Here is a 12,493-nt window from a genome sequence, read left to right on the forward strand (position 1 = left end):
GCACTAGAAAGAGTTATTAAAGTATATCTGTACACCTAACAGAACAATTCTGGTTTTGTACTTGTATTTCAAGCATTTTAGGGAATGAGATCCCACCTGAACAGACTCTCTAAAACCAGAGTGAGTTTAGGGACATAGTAGAAGCAAATTTGTCTGCAATTTCACTTCCCGCTCTCTTCCCTCCTGGTGCTCCTGGTGCTGCAGTCTGTCCTGCTGCTTTCTGAGTGAAGTCGTTCTCATTAAATGAAGCAAGCACCTTCTTGCTAAATCAAAAGCATCTGATGATGTAACTTTCCCAACTTTGTTTCGTTCTTTTACAACCAGTTGGCATTCTTCAAACAAATGAATAAGGAGCATTTGTAAACAAGTTAAAAATAATAGAAATGAAGAAAGAAAGTTAACTGAGAAAATAAAAATTAAGACAATGAAAAAACATGAGAATATCAGCAGTCTTGTGCAGAGCTAGAGTGGAAGTGTTATGTAATCTTCAATAAATTTTGGTTATATAATTTAATGTGATACTTTGCAATTACCAAAGGCCTACTACTTGTCTGTATATTAACTATATAATATATGTATTTGAGAATGAGTCCTGGGGAGAAAATTCTGGATAAATTTGTCCCAGAGAAGAGCACACAGTATTACAAAGAGATAATTACCAGTGAATGAGAATGATTCTGAATCATTCTGAATGACTACCCTGTATCATATGTCTTTGACATTAGAAAAGCCAGCAGAGCTCTTTCAAGAGTCAGAACAGAAAGTACAGAAAATTACTTGAAGTATGTCACATATATTCTTCAGAACCTCAGACCTCTCAGATCTCTGAGGGATACTCCTTACTCTAGAAGGGAATATCTAGTCTCCAGAGTGGTCTCACTGTTATATGAGAGCTGTGTTTTTCCCCTTTCTTCTTTGGTTTGAACAGAGCCATGTGCAAATGAAATTTTATGTCTATGATATATTCATTAAAATGTCCTCACTGTTTCCTTTTGCTAATACTCAATCTAATTCCACAGTGTTGCAACATTCTCAACGGATTAGTCGCACACTTACTTTTTAGGAAATAATATTTTAATACAATAGTGAATTGCACAAAAACAAAAAATTGCTCGAGATTATTTAAGGATAAAGAATACTGATTAAATAAGCTATAGAAATCTGACAGTTACACAACAGGCAAGGTGATTTAGACATCTCAACACTGATTTCCTGGGATTTATTCTTACCTACCTCAGGCAGACCTACAGCTAAACTGCTGTAAATTTGTTTGGAACAAACTCAATGGTATATGCTTTTAGGAAAGATAATTTAAGTGTTCATAGATAAGCATATTATAAAAATAATATTTAATAATAAGGATCTTATTGGTATCATTTAAATGTTGATGTGTAGGTTCCAAATAACTGTTCTTGTTTAAAACCCGTTGTGGAATTCTGTGAGACAAGAGAGGCTTGAATGTAAAAACCTTCTTGTATTTAATAACTGGATTATTCCATTCCTCTATTTTGTGAAAGAAAAAAACATATTTTTTAGTTCTCATGATACTAGTAGTATTCTTTTGTTGTTGTAAAAAAAAAAAAAAAAAAAAGGGACAAAGACGACTTTTAAGTTTGTGGACCTGCTTAGCTCTTGCTGAGTCACTTCACCTCTTTTGGCTTCTCGCTAGAGTTATTTAGCACCTCTGTGAGTCCTACAGGCACAGATGAGTAGACTGAGAGTTGAGATATTAACCCATCTGAGTTGTTAATGATTTCCAAAGCTACATAAATGTGCAGACCTTAGGGATATCTTACAGGTAAAAATTATTCATTCTGTGTGAAACTGTGAATGCTGAATTTGATCGATCATAGCATGTAAAAGTAAAGGAAGACAAGAAAATATAATAACAGATTTCAGGTCACCAGAGAACCAGAATTCATTTTATAGTTTATTAGATGAGCAGAGTCTTCCGATGAGGATGTGGGCAATAGAATGCTGGACCTGAGACTGGTTTGGAGGGTTAAATGTTGATCACGTCCTTCAACCTTAGCAAAGTGATTGAATAGCTTTGAAAAGAGGAATGTTAACAGTGATATTGGAAGAAATTCTTTCTGTTTTCATATGAATATTTGCTTTACTTTGGCTGCCTTGTCTGGAGCATACAGTCTGGCAGTGTTTGTTTTCACGGAATCATAGTGGTTGGAATGGACCTCAAGATATCATCAAGTCCAACACCCCTGTGCTAAAGCAGGTACCCTACAGTAAGTTGCACAGGTAGGCATCCAGTCAGATCTTGAGTATCTCCACAGAAGACGACTCCACAGCCTCTCTGGGCAGCCTGTTCCAGTGCTCCGTCACCCTTACCATAAAGAAGTCTTTCTGCATATTTATGTGGAACTTCCTATGTTCAAGTTTTTGGCCATAACTCCTTGCTTCTCTTGGTCTTCTTTCCTCTAGATTGAGCAGACCCAGGTTACTCAGTCTTTCCTCACATTGGAGATGCTCCAGGCCCTTCATCATCTTTTTGACATTCCACTGGACTCCTTCTAGAAGATCCCTGTCTTTTTTGAACTGGAGAGCCTGGAACTGGACACTAGTCTAAATGTGGCCTCAGTAGGGAGGAGTAGAGGGGAGGGTAATCTCCCTTGACCTGCTATTCTCACTCCTTTTAACGCAGCCCAGGATACCATTGGCATTCTTGGTTACAAGGGCATGTTGCTGGCCAACATGTTTTTCACCAGGACCCCAGGTCTTTCTAACAGAGCTTCTCTCCAATAAGTCATCCCCTAACATGTACTGATTCATGTGGTTACTCTTCCATAAGAACAAGACTCTACACTTCCTCTTGTTAAACCTCATCAGGTTCCTCCCTGCCCAACTCTCCAGTTTGTCCAGGTCTTGTTGAGTGGTAGCAGAGCCTTTGGGTGTGTCAGAGAATTCTCCTGGTTTTGTGTCATCAGCAAATTTGCTGAGAGTGGACTCTATCCCTTTATCCATGTCGCTGATTAAGTTTTTGAGCAAGACAGAACCCAGCACTGACCCCAGGGGAACACTACTAGTTTAAGCCTTCAAATTGGATATATATTTAATGTAATTTTATCAGTGGGTGCTACTGAGGGACAATATGGCCATTTAGGACCAATACTGGATATGGAGAGAGTTTGTTTGTTTGCTTGTAAAGATAGGAAAGGTCTTTAATTTCTTTTTGTTTTTTTCCCAGCCCCTCTAATATAACTGTGGTGGGTTGACCCTGGTGAGCAGCTAAGCATTGCATGTATACATTTTGATCTGTTTGTAAGAGCAAAAATGAGAAAACTTGTGAGTCAAGACAAAAACAGTTTAATAACTGAAAGAAAGAGGAGTGATGTGAAGATAATCACTCACCAACTCCCACAAGGAGACTGATGTCTGAGCATTCTCCGAGCAATAGCTACCTGACTGTGTACTGTTCCCCCACCTCAATTTTGTTGCTGAGCTTGACATTACATTACATGAAATATCTCATGGTTCAATTTGAGTCATCTGTTCAAGTGATGTCCTCTCCCAACTTCTTGCTGACCCATAGCCTACTCAGTGCAGGGGAGCAGAGTGGAGAAAAGAGAAATCCTTAATGCTGTGTAAGTATTTTTCAGTAGTATTGAAAACACTGTTGTTACCAACATTCTTTTACTTCAAAATACAGTTCCATTCAGAGTACTGTGAATACAATGAACTCTGTTCCAGGCAGACCCAGCACGCTATCCAAAGCTCCTTAGTATCATCTATTACAGACAACTCTTACAATCAAGGCACTGAGACACTTAGAGTGGTCTAGGACACTGAACATGTTGAATGGTGTTCATGCATTGCTATATATGTATCATCAGATTTTCTTGCAAAAATCTTTTTAATAGATGTTAATAAATTCTCTGCTAGGATCCAGACAGGATTTTCTTTATAGCCACACCTGCAATTTAGACAGATGAGGATAATCAACATAAATAACAAAAGTGGCACAAGATAATTGGTGTAGTGGGCACTGAATACTTGGAAACAAGGTCTTTTGGCTTCAAACTGTTGAGCAGATTGTATTACATGCCTATACAATACAATTGATATTATCATGCTGAAACAACGTAGGTACATTATCTACTCTGGAACATATGACTTTTAATGGCCACAGTCATGTGATTAGAGGAAAGGGATTTCTGCTGCCATTATATATGTAATTCATAATAAATAGAAAGAAAATGTTTTACAAAAAAGAAAAAATAGAAAATACATTTTGTCAGTAGAGGAGTGAAATAATTCACGCGAGGATAGGAAGAGAAGATGATGGTGGAATCAAAGTTAGAATATACGCTGGATGTTGCAGAGCTGCAGAAGGCATGAGTGCAAAAGGTCTGCAAAGCACTATTTTGACCTTAAGTGATATTCTGAGCTACTGCCAACCACTAGGATCTGTGGTGTTTCTAGCGTAACATTGCCCACATTTAAGTGTTCCAAAATGTTGAATCTGTCTTTGTTTCCAAGGTTTTGTTTGTTGGTTGGTTTGTTTGGGTTTTTGTTTTTTTTTTTTCTGTTTGTTTCCTCCAGAAAGTTGAGGACTGGTTGTGTATTTCAGGGACAGAAGATAGATAGAAATCTATTCCACTAAAATGTAAGTATATAGAGCTACTGAACACTGAATAGTTTGAGATTTGCAAACGAGTTGTGATAATTGGTTATACTATTTTAGACATTTTTATACTATTCTAGATGTTTTAGACCAATAATTGGAATATTGTCTGACACTGGAATCAGTAAGAATCATTTCTTTGTCTTGGAGACTATGAAAGATGCTCTGAATTGTCTAAGGCAAATTTTTTAAAACTGGATTATCCAAGAAGATATAGCCCATAGCTCAGTATGAGAAAGTGTTTCCCAGCAACATCGTCTATTCACTCTTACTTATACCAAGACTACAGTTTGAAGGGCAGTATAATGAAGCAGAATAAGGAGATCCTCATACTTAGAAAAAATGTATAAACTCTTTCATTTTCTTTTCAGGAGAAAGACAGATGTGTTCTTCTCTCTGATTCACAGTGAGGTCTCGGAAGAAAACTGCATCAACTCAGCTGACCAGAAGGTGAGTTTTAACTTGAGAACAGTGGCAACTTAAGCTTGAAGTGTCACAAAATACTTTGCATTACAGGAAAATGACTTAACTAATCTAAGATTTTAGAACACTTTTAACTTGTTCTTTACTTCTCTTCATTAATGAACTATAGAGTCTTGATAGCTTATCACATAAACATTCAAAATATTCATGCATTGTGCATTCATAATGCAGAAGTAATTTTCTAAATGCATGCATAAGAAAAATGAAGGAATTGAAGAAAAAAAGCCTCCGAACCTTCATTTAGACTGAAATTCAAATACTTTCAATAGTAAGAAGCTTTTAGTTGTTGACCCAATTGTTCTAAGAAACTGCAGGGTAATTCTAAAAAATCTAAGAATTCCTCATTCTCCACTGAGGAAACTGCTGCTAATTGTAAGGATTAATTGCACTTTTTTTTTTTTTAATTTCTGCATAAAGAGAAGGTTAGAATGCTTCAATGATCAGTGTGGTTAATCTTGTAGTAAAAAGAGGGAATAGTCATGCATACATCACCAAATACAGATGAATTGAATAAAAAATAAATAGTGTTAATCATCTCTTTTTGTTTGCTTTCTACTTCTAAGGTAGGAGCAGAAGGAAATTATGTATGTGACAAAGTACTGTCTTGATTTAGGTTTCTGATGCCTGCAATACTTGAAAACAGAAAATCTGAAGTCCAGGCTAATTTTTCTATTAAGTTTAAACAGACTTTAGTAAGTGATTTAAGGACTATATAAGAAAGAAAAAAGAAAAAAGAAAATTAAAAAAACCCTCAACAGCAACATTCAAAATAGCATATCAGCATGAAAAGACTCCCAAAGAAGCTTGTCCAAAACACTCAAAACACTCCTGGTGAGACTGACTCATTTATCGGCTGTAATAGCATCAGATGATAGACTTCAGAAAGTGAAGTGTTGCACAGTGGGAGAATTCTATTAGCAAACACCAATTTACACCTCTGAATTGCTGTGAATATTTGTTAACATCTCCTGTATGCTTTGTAGCTATTAGCTGATTAATGAAATCTTAAAGTGAAGCAAAATATGCAGTATACAGTGAGCAGGTGTTGCCATTCCCTTTTTGTAGATGATGGTGAAACTGAAGAGAGACTTACTTATGTCATTCCTGATACTAGGCTGTTGAGTGACTGGAAATGTTCCTGAAGAGTGTATGCTGTGGCAGGTAACATCTGGATCTCCCACATCAGATGGTGAGGTACTTGTCCATTGTCCTACACCAAAATCATAGAATCATTTGAATTGGAACGGACTTTTGCAGGTCATTCAGTTTACTGTGTCCTGGGTTCCTAGTGCTACCAAAAGAATATTTTTTCTTTCCCTAATGGCTTCTAACTTCTCTCGTGAAAAGCAGATGGTTTTTTTTTCAGTAACAGACCGTATTCATAGAGTTATTGCTACATACAAATTAATATGATTTTGATCAAGTGGAACAGAATGGAAAAATGACCCCATAGTAGGTAGATTACATTGCATTTAAGGCTGGATGTGGCTCCAGGCAGCCTGGTCTAGTAGTTGGTGACCATGCACATAGCAGAGGAGTTGAAACTAGATGATCATTGTGGTCCTTTTGAACCCAGGCCATTCTATGATTCTATGATCTACCTGAAATAGCAGGGAAATGGTGTTTTGTGAGAGAATTAAACTGAGAAAACATCTAAGTTTTTCCATCTGCATTTTCACAGAGGTAATGTTTTTCCAATTCTTTCTTCTTCCCTTCTTTAAAAAAATGGGGAATGCTTATTCTGTGGGGAAGCCTTTCTTGTCGAAATTTCTTGAAGTTTCTTTGTAAGCCTTATGCCTAGATTCTCACTAAGACACTCATGGGTGCTAAACTGACCCATTATTTTGCATGAATTACCCTTAACTAGGAGAAATAATGAGATGGATTGGACGTGCCTTCACTGTTATTGCAGAAATTACAAACTGTCTTTTCCTAAGTGCTTTGGGTATAGCAGAAAATTAATAAGCTGATGTTAATACAGATTTCTGCATAGAAAATTACTCTGCATCACAGGGTTTGCTCTCATACGTACTCTCATGAACTCAAAGATAGACAACCAAATCTAAACCTTGTGAATAAATAAATGGACAATCTTTTCCAAAGACAGCTACCCTGGAATTAGATCTAGTATTGCTCACGTATCCGCAGTGTTTTGTTTCTCTTACAGTTGCTTCTATCACACAGGTCCCACTCTCTCTACTGGGTATCTGTTTGAGATCTTTATCTCAGATTCCATACTTTAAAAGAAAATTCTGATGATTGCAGTACTAACTGTTGGATCCAAAATAATAATAATCAATGTAACATATTTTGTGAAATTACAGAAAAGGAAGTTGCTGATGCTGAAGCTCAAAACTTAGAAACTAGATTACAGGTTCTTCTGATCCCTTGGACTTGCTTTCTCTCTTCAGGCAAGGCTATCTTGTAATGCTTGGTATTTCAGTTTTTCCAAAAGAATAATGAAAAGATAGATATATCAGAAATGGGAAGGGCCTTGTGTGCTTTTTGTTAATATTTTATCAAATGTACATTTAAAGGCAGAGTGGTAGTTACCATGATATCCAATATTTTTAAAAAGCTACTGGAATTAAAATTTAAAAAGCTAGTGTAATTGCTCTATATACTTCCATCTTGTGGAGCAGTTAAATGTCATGCTATGATCAGCCCTGAGAATGAATTACAATTTCATACAGACTCTGTGGGTGGCTACTACCTGTTGTTATTCTGACAAATAAAGCTATTTTTTCTTTTATAAGATGCAGAACATTTATATATCGTAAGGGTTTTTATACCTGCATCTGCGCTTTGAACTCATACGACCATATTTAGCTGGGGTGAATGAAATGGTTACTGTATTTCCTTTCTTCCTGGTACATCAACTGCAGCTCACCAACCTTGTAGAAGAGAGAAAATGATGGGATTTACTTCTGCTTCTAAATTGATGTCGATCTGGGTGATTGCAGGTAATGCCAGTATTCCAGATCCTCGCATTTTAATTAAACTACTTTGATAGGGCTATTAAATGTTAATAAAAATACTGGGAGAAATAGCAGAAGACAAGAACTATCTCAGCCATGCCAGCGTGGTCTGCCTGCTGTTATGGGTTTCTTCCCATGATAGAAAAGGTAAAAAAAGTAGTAGGTAATAAGTTAAATCTTATTCTGGGCACTGAGGTAAGGTGCCTTGAAATGACTTCTTGTGTCATTGCATGTAAAAACACTTAAGAATATACTGAAGCCAAAAGGATAGGTATTTAAAAATGTCCCAGTCTTCTGAAGCAACTCAGACAAGCCGCCATTCTCAAAGGAAAAAGCGCTCTCAAATCATTTTCTTTACTTTTAGCACCAGTTTATGTCACTGTAATCCTCACCCAGTCACTTTTTCCTGCCTCCACATCATTCTGTTTGTTACACCTGAAAGCTTCATTGGTTGGACCACAGAACTGCTTTGGATCTAAAAACTTTCCTGTCACTAAAAGAAATACCACTGTAAATCTGTCCTCAGTTACAATGTTATGTAGTGAGATTCAGAGACCACTTGATCTCTTCTCTGAAAGCTCTTTTGAAATCCAGCCTTCCCTTTTAAAGGACCTAAAGGTGACAAAATACAGGAAAGTGTAAGCTTACTTTGGAATTTGTTAAAGAACAAATAGTTTACAGATAGATAAGAAACTATAAAGTTCTTTAAAAAAATAAAAAAGAGTAGGTCTGTGCCTGAGTGTGTGACAGAAATTTTTCGGGAAATGAAAGGAGCTTTTGGCGTCTGATAAAATGCTTTTCATAGAATATGCAATGTTAAGTGCTCAGAGAGGCCTATGAAGAATACATCTACGTATCTAAGTAGATAGAATTAAATATAGGGATGTTCACCCTTTCCTGAAATGCTCTTATCTCAGGACTCACTATGAGAACATGAGGCCTGATATCTTAAACTTGGCAGTACATGCAGCTTGCTGTTAAATAATAATAACAGTAATGAATATATAATTAATAATAATAGAATTTTCTTTACAATTGCTAATGAAAGAAATTGCTAATCTCTTGTTAGTAGCAGGAGAGTTCTTTGTCTCTGCTGCCAGAAACATATTACAATTTGTAATTAATTAAGAAGCATGCTGAGTGGGCTGACAATGCACTTTATAAGTAATTTAATAATAAGAAATAAAAGCTTTGCCAGTTGAAAGGTGACAGAAGACACTGAGATACCGACAGAAATAAATAGCAGATGATGATTACAGCTAGAAAAGAGCATCAGGTTTTCTAAGCACTGTAGAACAGTGTGAGTAAAGAATTTTACTTGATTTCATCAGCTTTAACTTAAAAAACCATATGTATCTTCTTCTCTCCCAGAGACAATAGTATAATGGAGTAAATTTTGACTCGTGGTTAGAACAGAGGACTTGGAATTTGCTGTTTTGAGATCTGACACTAAATCATTTCCCAACCTTGCCAAAGTCAATCGCAGTAGGTATGCATCATTTTCCATCTGTACTATGGGAACAATCACAATCAGATCTTAAGAATATGGTGATAAGTCAGGAGTGAAAGATTTATAATGTTTCATTCACAAAAAGAAAACATCTTGATGGTGATGATGTACCTTTACCTGGAAATTCTGGGTGTCTGGGTGGAAATTCTGAAGTAGCGCTTATTGTAATTGTGTTTGTTTTTGGCCTGCTTTTGTTCTGTAAGACAAAGGGAATGACCAAGCTCACATCTACAGTAACGGACATTTCTTTCTGCTAGCTTGGAAATATGTTTCATCTTGCTCTGACTGCAAGGCTGCTCTTCTCACTCCCACCCAAGGTGACTACTTCCAAACTTGGAGAGGAAGTAATGGCTGTCAGGAAGAGATGTGAAGTGTGCTGGTAAACTTAGTTCAGTGCTTCAAGAGGAAACATTCATCAGTACATTTTACATGCTTCTTCTCCAGCTTCTACCTTTGCTTTCAGTACTGGGCTAGCTAAAATATAGGGAGACAGGTTGCTCGTAGCCAGTATAATAATTTCAGAAATCTGTAGAATGTGGTTTTGTACACAGATTTTGGTGTATTCTAGTCTGTACATCTCTGTATGTTTCACTTCTGGAAGACTGACCTATTCTGTGACTAAGAACAACGTTTTTCTCATTGTATATGGTAAAATGTTGTCTCACTTCTGTCTTCTCAAGACATCTTGAGTTTTAAATCTAAAGTCACTTTTGGAAATCCTGTGCGGAAATCCTGGTGTTTCTGTGTCTTTAAACAACTTCCAAAGTCATTGCACATACTTCTCTCCCAAACAAGGGCAGACTGTCATTGGCAGCATAAGACATTAGCATCACAATCCCACCTGTGAGAGCTTTCACCTGTTATCATCAAGCATTAGAGGAAGCAATGGTTCTAGCTGCTGAAGAGCAATGCTAGTTCTAAATATTGGTGCTATGTAGAGTTTTGAGGATGGGTGCTGAACGTCACCTGTTTCGTTTTATTTGAGAGTTGGAGGTGCCAAAGAAGTTTATATCTGATTCTGGTTTGGGTATGTAGTAATAATAAAATTTGGGCTACTACATAAACTTCATTCTTTTTTACTTATCTGTATGTAGAAATGGCCTTTCTTTCTATTTGTGTACCGATGGGAATTTCTAAATTCTTTTTGAATAAAACTGTATTTACATAGGCAAAAAACCTGTTTTTGTAAAGATTTAAAAAGATCATTTGTTAGCAAATAGAGGCACGTTTTTTCTCCTCAGATACTGGAAGATTCTTCAAGTGAATGATATTGATAATGGCATTGAAATACATGTTTATTTTAAGGAAGGTCAAAATTTACATGTACTGGAACAATGCAGCTATTAAACATTAATTTCACTTTGAATTGATCAATGATGAGGAAATAAGCAAGACTCTTTTCTTTTTTGCTAGAAAGAAATGGCTGCTGATCTATAGCTCAGTCAATAAGCTAAAATTATGAATAATTGGGGAATAAGTTGGGAGTTAACCTCTTGATCTCAGATTGAATGCAATAAATGTAATTTAAAAAAACCCCAGGCCTAATAATATTATCAATATCACTCGTTGTAGGTGATGATTTGGTTTGATTCCAAAAAAAAAAAAAAAAAAAAAAAAAAAAAAAGGCAGTGCATTGTATTCAATTTACAAATGATTCATTCATAAAAATTAAACAAAATTAAACAATATGGATCTTCATAATATGCTTAGTAGGTATGAAATATATTCCAAAATCACTTTCTGATTGCTTTCAGCAAATTTTTTATAAAGCAATGAGTAATCATACTCTTTTTATTTTATTATTATTATTATTTGAAATTGCCCAGTGTCTCAGAACTAACTGGTTTTATCAACAAACTGTTTCTCTGCCATGTTTAAGAACTGCTATGTATAACTGTCTAGTAAGGCCTGAACCTGTTTGTGCACATAACTGTCTTGTGGATTGCTGTAGTCAAAAATCTGTCAGAATCAAGGGATTATTTTGCTCTGCTATCCTTAGTTTGAGGAAGCAACTTTCATTAGCAGTTATTGGATTAATATGTGTACATCAAGGGTCTTGCATACTTATATCTCTTCATTTAAGAATTTGTTGTAATATATACCTGTAACATTGTAATAGTAATTATAGATAGATATGTGAAATGCTGTGTAAAATATGTTGCTTTTATTAGGCTAAGGGTGAAGATTTTTGAAATGTGCGAAGGATTAGATAATAGGTGATAAAGCCTACCCTATTGATAAGTCTGATATAATGATTCCAGTAAAGAGAACTAAGAAAAAATACTGCAGAAGATACAGCTTCTATATATTCCACAACAAAATCTGATACATTAGAGGTGACTTTGCTCAAAATAAAGATTTGAGGAATCAAATGATCTTTAGCATTAGAAATAAAAACATATGGAGTCTCACATCTATGTGAAATGAACAGATTATATTCAGATCTAAAAGAATTTGCAACCTGTATGTAATATTACCCATGTTGTTTCAATCAGTCCAAGGACTAAGTGCAGTTATGCTTAAAACGCTGGATTTCCCTATCTGTTTTCTTTACAGATCTGACAATTGTGACCAAGTTTATTTGTAAAGATTTGCTGCATCCATGCAAGGGAAAAGCAGAGCAGCTGGCCTATAGCAAGGGAAAGCATTAAGAATCAAAATAGAATCGAACGGAAGACTTCCTGAAGCAGAGATACAGTGTACTTCTCCCGGAATACAACAATAGGACTTCTATGCCACTGTAAAAAAACATCATGAGGTAGGCATGTAAGATGTCTCTGATCAATATCTAAGAAATTCCTCTGCATTGTTGTTTATAATTGTGATTCATATGTTTGTTTAACACCAATATTATGAGGGTTGCCCTGAAAATAATGCTGCTTA

At 35.9% G+C, this 12,493-nt stretch overlaps 1 long non-coding RNA gene across 1 annotated transcript in view; it reads left to right on the forward strand.

The window, feature by feature from the left end:
- The first annotated feature begins 5,805 nt into the window (after positions 1-5,805).
- Positions 5,806-12,493, forward strand: part of LOC125694355 (uncharacterized) — a 93,612-nt gene continuing 86,924 nt past the window's right edge. Inside the window, exons 1-3 of the long non-coding RNA XR_007377523.1 lie at positions 5,806-6,316; positions 9,472-9,589; positions 12,167-12,368. This is a non-coding gene — a long non-coding RNA (uncharacterized LOC125694355). The remainder of the gene's footprint in view (positions 6,317-9,471; positions 9,590-12,166; positions 12,369-12,493) is intronic.

The sequence above is a fragment of the Lagopus muta genome, chromosome 6 (genome assembly GCF_023343835.1).
Source record: "Lagopus muta isolate bLagMut1 chromosome 6, bLagMut1 primary, whole genome shotgun sequence".
NCBI lineage: Eukaryota > Metazoa > Chordata > Aves > Galliformes > Phasianidae > Lagopus > Lagopus muta.